The sequence below is a fragment of the Centroberyx gerrardi genome, chromosome 2, assembly GCF_048128805.1.
Source record: "Centroberyx gerrardi isolate f3 chromosome 2, fCenGer3.hap1.cur.20231027, whole genome shotgun sequence".
Taxonomy (NCBI): Eukaryota; Metazoa; Chordata; class Actinopteri; order Beryciformes; family Berycidae; genus Centroberyx; species Centroberyx gerrardi.
The window spans coordinates 32,686,739-32,697,748 of NC_135998.1; positions in this window are offsets into that span (position 1 = coordinate 32,686,739).

The following is an 11,010-nucleotide window of genomic DNA, read 5'->3' on the forward strand; positions in this document are numbered from 1 at the left end:
TATTTTTGAAACATTGATTTATGGCTCTATGTAATAATTCCACAACATTATACAGAGAATTACATTGCTTTGCCTGTGTACTGGGTGCTGTATGACCACTGTAGGGGTCAACAACCCCCACTGCTGCATCCAGTCTATAGTGTAAACAGGAAATGAATGAAAAAGAACATTTGAAATTCAAGTAAGTAATTCAGAAATTCAGAAGTCACGGCAGTGCTCGCGCTTTTTTAATCCCAAGAGAAAAGTAGATTGTCATCACGGTCCAACAAAATAAAAGTAACAAAATCCTAACAAATACTAATGCAAAATAAATTCAACCATTCAAAATAAAAAATTGGTTGCTTTCTGGTACGCTGAGTCAAAAATACGTTATTCTGATGTACTAACTGTCGTCTCTCAAGTACATTTTTACATTTACGTTAAAAAGCAAGCTGTGAAGCTTAAAAAAAACGTTATAGCGTAGCTTTAACGTAATCAAACCTAATCGCTGACAGGTTTAATTGCCTCCCTCATCTCTGCCATGCTCTGTTCGGACAGGAATGAAATGTGAATTACCGTTTAACACCTTGGTTCAAATGGACAAACACTAACGCTTTTACTCTGAAATTGAGGTTCGTCCTTCTGGAAGTCAGATTGGTCCTGTCCACACCTCCGCAACACTTGCTACTTTTCTGTATTGACAAACCAAACTAAAAGCAAAAAGGAAAAATGCACATCGCTCTTTCCTTTTCTGTGGTGTCAACCCAAATGCAAAAGGCGAGAAAATCGCATTTTTATTTATTGCACTTAAATGAGTAAAACAATTGATACGAAGGTACAAACATTAAAAAAGCGATTTCACTGCCTTTTTGGCTTTTTGCATTTGAGTTGACACCACAGAAAACGGAAGAGAGATGTGCATTTTTTTCCTACAGAAAAGGAGTAAGAATTGTGGATGCGTGGACAAGACATACTAATATGACTACCACGAATATTACTACAAGTACTAATGTTGTTGTTGCTATTATTACTATTTTTTTAGGACGACTGCTACTACTACAACTAGTACTACTACTACCACTAATACTGCTGCTACTACTGCCAATGCTACTACGACTAATACTATTTCTACTAGTATAACTACTACTACAATTACAACTACTTCTACTACTTCTGCTACTACTACTACAACAATTACTACTGCTACTACTACTTCAACCAGTACTATCTGTACTGCTATTGCGACAGTACTACTACTACTACTGCTGCACTACTATTACTACTGTAATCATCTGGCAACCACCTACCACCTTAGCAACCACTAGTAATCACCTGGCAACCATTGTTAATCACTTGGCAACCACCTAGTAACACCTTAACAACCACTAGTAATTACGTACCTAGGACCTCGTAGCACCTTGGCTACCAGTGTTAATTATGTAGCAACCACCTAGTAACGTAAGTCATTAGTAGTCACCTAGCAACCACCTGGTAACATCCTAGCAACCATTAGTAATCACCTAACAACCACCTAGGCACACCCTGGCAACCACCTAGTAATGCCTTACCAACCACTAGTAGCCACCTACCACCCACGTACTTACAGTCTAGTAACCACTGTTAATTACCTAGCAACCATTTTGTAACACCTTGGCAACAATTAGTAAACACCAAGCAACCACCAAGTAACACCCTAGCAACTGCTGGTAACCACCTAGTAACACCCTTACAACCACTATTATCAACCACTATAATTACCTAGCAAATGTAGTCGCCATAAAACAGAGACTTATTTTATTTTGTATACAAATTCTGAGGCTGTTATTCTACTTCATTCATTTGCTGAAGTAATACATTCTAAAGAGACTTAACTCCTTTTAATGAATTGAAACCTGCAATAAGCGATATCAAATCTTATAACCAATCCTGAACCCAATATGTGCTATGTAGAGATTTCATTGAGACATAATGATATAAACCAATATCCACACACGCAGGCCAGCTATGTTGCTGTTTTCATTTCTTTTCTAAAGCATGTTGTCGAATTCTGGTTGCATAAAATTCCAGAGGACCATCCAGTAGCTATCCATTTTTTTTTTTTTTAACTAGCTTGGCACCTCCCTAGCTATTTAAAAGCAACCCTCATCCCTTCCCATTCCTGAAAATGTTCTCATAATGGGGGAATCAATGAAGCAAGCTAGCAAATTTAGCAAACTAGAAAGTTCTGGCAAAGCGAGACTGGTAACTGACTTATTAACCTTTCAAATTGAAGCAAACAAAGATTTTCGGTAACACTTTACAATAAGGGTACACTAAGTTAAGGGTTAGTTAATGCTTAATAAGAGTAATTAACAGTTAACTAATGTATAATTTACTAATGGTGTTCATGTTAAGTAAGGTATTAATTTATACATTATTTAATAGTTTATAAAGATGACTATTAAATAATGTATAAATTAATACCTTAGTTAACATGAACACCATTAGTAAATGATTACCAGACACATTAGTTAACTGTTAATTAAGGGTTAGTTAATGCTTATTAAGCATTAACTAACCCTTAATTAATGTACCCTTACTGTAAAGTGTTACCAGATTTTCTTCTAAAAACCTAACTTGTTCTGGTTTGTACTTTTTTTGTTCCATTTGGTCATAATGTCTTTTGATATTTTTGGCTAAATTTATTCAAGCACATCATGCATACTGTATTGACACTTGACTAATTCCCCATTATTTACGACTCTGAAACTTTTGAAAAAAAAAAGAAGAAAAAAACAGTTGTCTTAGATCATACACTGATCATTACATTTGAAGTCTTTGAAGGAGGGCATTTGTTTTTATTCAGTAGATGACATCCTCTGCGTTTTCCATTTTTGCAGCCACATCAGGCAGGTTTGGTGGGCCCCCAGGGTCAGAGCCTAACCCAGACGAGGTTGCAACTAGTGCGGGTATGTATATATTAATTTGAATTTTTTTAATTGAAGATTTATTGCAAATGTACCCACTTTTATGCATGTTTCATGGTTTAGTATGGAATTCATAAACTGTCATTTCATATAAAGAATTAGATACTCTCTGTTTACATCAAACTTTTAGTATCTGAATTTTTGGAATAAGAATTTAATTCAACTTTGATCTCCGGTGTGCTTGTTCTCTCTCTCTCAGGATTGATTGTGGGAATACTAGGAGGAGTCATTTTTACAGTGTCAGTGATTATTGCCATAGTTTTCTTAGTTAAGGAAAGGTAAGGTTGTACCAGTGTATTTTACAGATAAAATAAACAACTTTGTGCATGCTAAAGATTATTTTATACTTTATTGTTAAGTGTCTCTTTTGGCATGTGTATTATAAATGATATCACTAATAGCAGATGTTTCTCTCCACGATATTTCTAGGAAGAAGAAAGCGAAGAAGGGAGGGAGAGAGCAGGTTCCTGCCATGGAAATGAACTAGGCTGCCAAGGGAAATGTGTGTGGAGATGGTCATTTTTCGGCCAAGTTATTTTCTAAAATTCACACAAAATTTCCACTGTAAACTTTCTGACTGTAAACTCATGTACAATTAATCAGTCCACTTGTCCACTAATCAATTTTAAATATATCTTTCAAGCCACATATTGATATGTTCAGGTTTCAAGAAAATACAGCTATTTTAACTTCTGTTGGCATAATAACAAAGACTCCAATACCCACAATGCTTTGCGTTCTTCTGTATTCATGCTGCATTCCATTGGAAGTCGGAGGTCGGTAGTTCCGAGTTGCAACTACTGACCACCGATCTAAATGTGTTCCAGTGCGTTTTCTCGGGAAAACATGGATGCAACAGCCTTTACCCATTAACGTTAACGGTAGCTATCTGACAGCTCTAGTTACGTTAGCAGGCTAGTTCATACAGCAAAGACTTCTATCTAGTAACGAAGTTAACTGAATTACGTTACAAATGAAAACTACAAAGTTGTTACAACACGTTTTCATAACACAAAAACTACATATCAAGTAAAATCATGATTTATTGAGTACAGACTGATGCTGTGACGTCAGTTAAGTTTATATCGGACAACTCGGGCGGAAATAATTTTGTCCGATTTTCCGACTGGGAACTCCGACTTGAACGACCGTTTCTTTGCATTTTTCCGTGTTGGAAGATGTTTTTCTCCGACTTCCGAGTACAATGGAATGTAGCATCAGTCTTGAGCTAGGCGATAAAATTATATGAATAATTATCACAATAAAATTTGACATGATAATGATGATATACGTTTGGGATTTATTTCCGATAAAATAATTTTTGGTGTCTGTTTTTCTCAATCTACATGGATATTTGGATTGCAAACAGCCAATCACACCACAAAAATAGGCTTGAGGCACAGACATACAAGGCCTACAGCCAATCACACAGCAGAAATAGCCTGGGGTGCAGACAAACTTAAAGAGTAACTGAACCCCACCCAAATTTGAGGTGAAGCCTGACATCTAATGTTGAAAAGTAGGGTACTGAACTGGCCATCTGCTATTGGCTGGGCTTTGTGCCAGGTGATGTCACCACCTGTTGTACTCACAGAATTTGAACGGATGGAACGGTCTTTCCCATTCTAATCAACGCTCCTGGATGGTTGGAGTGGCGGCCATTTTTATGTGTACCGTTCCTACATAAAACTTCCTTGGTACCGTTGGCCTAGCTGCCGTATAAACCGACTTACGGCAAGTTGCAGCGAGGACCAAGCAGAGGAAAACCGGCGTTGCGACTGCTTTGCTGTCAGCAGGAGGCTACTCAAGGATTTTTGGACCGATTGGGTTTAATCGCGCTATATTACTTATATTCATATTTTATTCATAAAACGTTCATCTTGTAACGTTACAAAGCTTACCCACTCATGCTGTGTGGCAGCCAGTGTGACACTCTATATGGCCTTCATGGCCAAACTTCCGTTGTCACCATAGAAACCAACCATAGACGCCATTTTTTGGTGTACCAGCAGCAATACCATAGAAAACAGTGGAAAGACCATTCTATCCATTCAAATTCTGTGGTTGTACTCTAGAGAAGCTGACATCACCTGGCACAAAGATCAGCCAATAGCAGATGGCCAGTTCAGTACCCTTCTTTTCACCATTAGGTGTCAGGCTTCACCACAGATTTGGGTTTGGGGTTCAGTTACTCTTTAACGGACCCCTTTCACAGCAGCCGTTTTGACGTGTCATAGCAGGTAAACACAGGTGTAACTAATAACATTAATGATGGTTACATTCCATTTAGGTGTTCCACAATGAACCAGCATGCACAATACCAGGGCCCTGGCACTGGAACACCTAAATGGAATGGAACCATCATTAGTTATTAATTACACCTGTGTTTACCTGCTATGACACGTCAAAATGGCTGCTGTGAAAAGGGTCTATGCCAACAGCCAATCACATGGCATGAATAAGCTTGCACATTCTTGAAGTTGAAGTTTTGATGTGGGACGGAGACATACACCAAAGTAAAACATAACAAAATAATTTATTAACTAAAACTAGGGTAAACAAGCAACACAAACTACATCAAACCAAAAGAACAGAACAAAAGAGGTGTGCATAGGTGAGGAGCGAGAGAGCCACTGATTGTCAAATAGCTTCTTAAGCGCAAGGAGTTCACCGGGCCCAGGTGCACTCCATCAGCACTGATGACGACCCCGCCTACCAGGGCTCCTGCAGGACAGACACGACATACACAGAGCAGCAGCTGGCAGAGTGGGAGGGTCGTCGCACACACCCACTCACAACAACACAACACAATGTTCACACTTGTTGAGTTACCGGAGAAAATAATACAGTAAGTGGCGATAAGTAGAGCTAGATTAGATTAGCAAGACCTAGTGATGGTGAAACAAAGCTTTCTGAAGCAGTGAGGCTTTCCTTTCAATTGTATCTAAAAGGGGTTCATTACTCTAAGCTTTTCAACATGGTGTGTCAGTGACACCTGGTGGTCAAAAGGATGAAGTGCAGCTATTAATTTACTGTGTCTCATGAATTTGTTCCTTCTGGTGCTTTTGAAAACATGTCATTTTTTTGTGAACACAGTGAATGTAACTAGTAACGCTAATCATGCAATTTGGATGTATTACTTGTAATAATAATAATAATAATAACAACAGTGAAAAATAGATAGCATCATCTTATAATTCTAGAATAGGCTACATCTATAGTGAACCTGCTGACTGAAACACACATAGGCTTATTCACTCACAACATTTGGCCATGACATAAATATTAGCGCTCTCTGATCAAATTAAGTCCTATGTAAACAGTGAAGATAGGTTTGCATTATGCAACTTAAATGCAAGTTTTGCTAGTGAAAAAAATCTGTTAAACTATGATCATTGGGAATATTCTGGGTTTGTTTGGTGTCGCAGCAACACCAAGGTTTACTTGAGTTTGCAAGTAGTTAGTATCTAGATTCTAGACTCTTTCTATATGCTTGAACTCCCTATACAGACCCAGAAACACACCTGGTTGAAAATAGACTCCATGCCATTTACATAGATAATACACATTATCAGTGTAGCCTAACTCAAGCAGGTTAACTCAAATTGGACATCTAAAGATAAATTTATAGACAGTAAAAGAAATTAGAACAACCATCAAAGCCAAAATATATTCATAACTTTAATAGGATAAAGAAAAGTACATAGGCATAGTCTGTAAACTGAAAATTTCGAGATATAAATAAATATACAATAGTAAGTAGGTTCACAGAACTGCATATGCCACATGTAGCTGGCTAACTACAGCTATGTTATAGCTACCTTGCAAGCGACCTATTTAATCAGCAGAGAAAATTGATGAAAACAGAAACCATCCGTTACTGTTTGTAAGTCTTGCCTGTTAAACCTAAGAGTCAGCGGACTTGTAGGTTGAGTTTAATGTGATCTAGTTTGGTGGAAACAGCTAGCTGTCAACTCTGAAAGTAGAAGCAGTGAATGCGCATGGAGCGTTCCCGTGGCGTTCACCGAGCACCAGAAAATACAGCTTGAAGGCTCTTGGTAGCTTCCAAAGAAACATGGACCCAATGATTTAAAAAATAATTCAAAGAGTCCTTTTTGACTGCCCAGAAATCTTTTTCTGGAGTTTTACAGGCGTTTCTTTTCTAATGTATCTCTATGGGAAAAAGTATTGTTGGGCCCCATGGCGTCACGTGATTTGCAATTCCGAGCTTGGCCACTACGCCAAAATCGCCACACAGCCCAGAGCTGTTCCTAGGGGGCTTGCATGCCACATGCAAAGTATTTAAACCTCTCAACTGCTAAGTCTCTTGGGGATGCTGTTACAGACTTAAAATCTCATCTTCTCATGCGTCTTTTTCAACAGTAAGTAACTGTAAACTGTCAGCAAGCTATAACCTTTCTTTAATCCAAACTCAGCTGATCCATTCCTGCAGCATTTCTCTCATTTTACATGTCCTAAATGTAATAATTTGTTTCTTACAGAGGGTTCCTCCTGCCAAAAGCAGTTGTAGTGACTATGGCTACATGATGTGTCTCCAGTCAAGACTATAGGGACAACAGATCATATTTCACTGCCATCCTTCAAACAGACAACTCCTACAAAACAATAGTGGTCTTCAATGGTCGTGAAGACCATAGAAAGCAAGAAGTAAGAATTAAATTGTGCCAACACCACAGCCTCTTACTTGGTTTGCTACATACACTCTCATACCATCCTATCTGGCTTGTTGTATGACTTAAAATTGTATGAAATAATACATATAGTATACTAACTTGTTATATATCCCACACATGGTGCAATTATGTTAATCTTTTTGTTCCCCCTACTTCCCTTAGGAGACCTGGCAAAATCACCAACCCAGTTCTAAAACCCTCAAGGCAGACTGATGACATGGATGGTCTAGTATAACCCAACACAGTGGTCAACCTGGTTCCTCAGCTCCCTTTCCTACATGCCTCTCCACCTCCACAACTCCACCAATCATCTCTGGTGGAAGTTCTGGAACAGCCACTAGAAAACCACAAGGTGAGTGGGATTGCTGCAACTGGAATCAGTATATTTAAAGCCCAGCATCAATATTAAACATGGCACAAGTAGTTCAAAATATACAAATGCACACCAAAGTATCCCTCACTGTTATGTCCCACCCCAACATCCAGTTTCAACATCCAGGAAATGCATCAAATCAAGGAAGTAAAGATGCCATTTCATGGGGTCTTGAACTCTCTGAAAGCATTTTTAACCTGTCTCAAAACTAGCATATTGCTCCTTTTTGGTGGCGTAAACACTGCAGTTGCATTCTCCTCAGAATCCTTACTTGTTCTCTACCCAGGTCACTGTGACTGCATGTGTCCAAGAGAAGCAGGAGACCAAAGTTGTCCGCAAACGAGATGGCCAGCTCACCAGAAGATATGCGATCGCTGATGCATCCGCAGCCTTCACCTCTCAACTTGGGCAGCACAAAGCTAGATGTGGGTAGATGGTACAAATTTGAGAATTTGACTATACACAATTTCCCCATTCTCTACATCAAAAGGCAGCATAATAACGACAACCAACAAGCGGTAAATTGGCACCAACAGTCCCTGATGATTAATGCCACATCTTGTGTCCATTTAACCATAAAATGTTCAATGTAAACCCTGATGCCAGCATCAAGACATGTTCAGAATGCAACATTGCCTACAAAACTTCTGTACTTTAACATAGGTGGGCAGCGATCATCACTTTAAAACCCTCTGACCAACCTCCTCTAAAATACCCTCTTGATGATGGTATTTGAAGAGTGACAGTACCCTCTACCCATCTTCTGGACGTCTGCAGCAACTGTGTTTTCTTGCTTCAGTTAAACCATGTCTACAGGCACAGCAGATTGTCCATTAAGGTTTCTCCTGAAGAGGTGTCCTGTGACAAAAAAACAGACAATTGTGCAGCATCCCCCACTTGAAAATGACATTCTCCAGTCTGAACTGTTGAATGTATTTTGTTTTGTAACATGTCTCAATAGATTTGAGCTTTGAGTTGATGGTAGGCTACCTTTGACCATTAAGTGTTTAAGTTTTGACAACTTGAGTTCTGGTCTAAACTTAAACCTGAAAGTGCCTGGAAACTTCATGTTGTTGTCTTCTCTCTCGAAGGATGATTTCAGTTATTTTCAACCTGGGCCTTATTTTCTTGGTCTGTGCCATTGTGACTAGTGATTGTGTTAAATTTCACTTACTTCACTGTAGAACATTCATACATCCAGGTAGCTGGGAGCAGGGCCTTGCACAGACTTTTAGGAGGGCAGGTGCTCAACTGTAAAAAAAAAAGAAAAAAAAAAAGGGCAAATTTAGAAGAGAAGCCAAACAATCAAGACCCATTCAATCAATCAAAACTAAAGTAGGCCTATTTACATGTTATATATTCGTTACAAACAGGGATGTAACTGAAAATAACTTCAAGTTACTTTCAGTTACTTTTCAGCTGGCAACAGGTCATTCCGGTGTGTTGCTAAACACAAGTTAATTAACCTTAAATACCTTTTTAGTTTAAGGACCAAGTTTAGGTTGATGACTAACCTGTCGGGCTCCTAATCTTTCCTCTTATGGGGGGGGGGGGGGGGGAGGGGGGCGTGTGTCGGCGTGTGTGTGTGTTTTAGCACCGCTGCACCGTCATCTCACCTCTCTCCAGATACCCAAGTTTGGTCCCACGTGCTCGGGGTGCGTGTCTCCCGTGTGAACTCTAGCTGCATGATCAGTGACGGACTGGGATCAAAAAACGGCCCTGGCATTTGCGACACAACGGCCCTATTTCCAAACTCCAATTCTTAACATAAAATGCTTGAGATAAAACCATACAGACTGACTAGAATGCAGAAATTCGGAACACAGAACACTCACGAAACCGACACACTACAATCGCTGATGAATGCCGACAACAACGCACACAATACTGTGAGCGGCAGAGCGCTACGACATGGTACGCGCCCTCTAAATGAGGCAGAACATACAAAGCTCTCCTCAGCAATCAACACAGCCCAGAGGTCCAGCCTCTAGATGGGCTGGCTGTGAAGTTCACTGAACTGAACAACACAGTCAGCGGACCAGACTCAGAGCCTCCTCTCTGTCTGCACCTATTGCCACAAGGACTGAAATGCATTTCCTCTGTACATGTCCCAAACACAAAGACATGAGGACTAAATATTTCCACAACTTTAGAAAAGTTATTCCAGGCTTCATGACCTACCAAATGAAAATAAGCTTCCTTCTCTGTAGGAAGATCACAGCACTTAGCAGCTAAACGTGTCTGCTGCTGCCACAATACCAGGAACAATGTACAACTTTATATTATAGAATTATTAAAAACTATTTCTATGTGGTTTAATATGATATAATGTATATTAAAGCTGCAACGATTAATCGATTAGTTGTCAACTATTACACTGAACAAAAATATAAACGCAACACTTTTGTTTTTGCTCCCATTTTTCATGAGTTGAGAGATCTAAGATTTGTTCTATGCACACAAAAGGCTTATTTCTCTCAAATTTTGTTCACAAATTTGTTTAAATCCGTGTTAGTGAGCACTTCTCCTTTGCCAAGATAATCCATCCACCTGACAGGTGTGGCATATCAAGATGCTGATTAAACAGCATGATTATTGCACAGGTGTGCCTTGGGCTGGTCACAATAAAAGGCCACTCTAAAATGTGCAGTTTTATCTTGAAAAAAGACATTTATTAGGCACTGAACTATGGATCTCACATGACTAGGGCTACAGATATGCATTTTTTGAAGACCAGTCAGTATCTGGTGTGACCACCATTTGCCTCATGCAGTGCGACACATCTCCTTCGCATGGAGTTGATCAGGTTGTTGATCGTGGCCTGTGGAGTGTCGGTCCACTCCTCTTCAATGGCTGTGCCAAGTTGCTGGATATTGGCAGGAATAGGAACACGCTGTCGTACACGTCGATCCAGAGCATCCCAAACATGCTCAATGGGTGACATGTCTGGTAAGTATGCAGGCCGTGCAAGAACTGGGATGTTTTCAGCTTCCAGGAA